The following is an 832-nucleotide window of genomic DNA, read 5'->3' as shown; positions in this document are numbered from 1 at the left end:
GTTGGGGACTACTGTTTTAGTTAGTTACTTTGATTAGAGAGTGGGTTTAAACTTTAGATCTCTAGTTACTGATGTTCATATAAACTTAGACAAGTACCAACCTCAAGGATGACATTAAGATCTAAGTTCCACAAGAGGCAGAACACTGCCTTGTTCACCCTCTTCCTAGCAACGTGTGGATATACAAAGCCTTCAGTAAATACTTGCTTAATGAATAAATGACATTACTTTAGCATTACCTTAACACAGTTCTTGGTGCTTAGTAAGTGCTCAATAAATTGTAGATACTGAAGAAATAATATAACTATGTACACAATGTACATAGGTAACTGGATTTGAAACACTGATTTAAGTAGATACATATTCCATAATTCACCAGTTTAACTATTACATACACATATTGAAAGCAGCACACTGCTACATATAATCCTGTCAGTTTTGAAGCAAAGGATCTTTGCCACCTAATGGCAGAAAGACTTGGTCTCCAATGCCTACCTGTGGTTGTTACAAAGAAATTTATACAATAAGAGGGGGCAGTTATTGAAGCTATCTCTCAAAAAAGGAGGGACAGTTAAATAGCCTAAACTGCCTCCAACTGACTGTCCCACAAAAATTCTTACTAAACTCTCCCTAAAATAACCGTATGAATTCTACTACTTTGATGTAAATGTCCCTCCACTTTGTTTTATAGTAAAATAAGCACTATTTACTGAAAAATAAAAACCCACTTTGAATAACACAGTAAATGTTATGATTCCTGAAATTAGATTTTGATGTACTTTGTAAAACTATGACATTATTTTTGTTTAACTCTAACAGGTGATTTTTTTTT

This window comes from Otolemur garnettii, unplaced genomic scaffold, assembly GCF_000181295.1.
Source record: "Otolemur garnettii isolate 467f Iridium unplaced genomic scaffold, OtoGar3 scaffold00043, whole genome shotgun sequence".
NCBI lineage: Eukaryota > Metazoa > Chordata > Mammalia > Primates > Galagidae > Otolemur > Otolemur garnettii.
Note: the sequence above shows the minus strand (reverse complement) of the source record.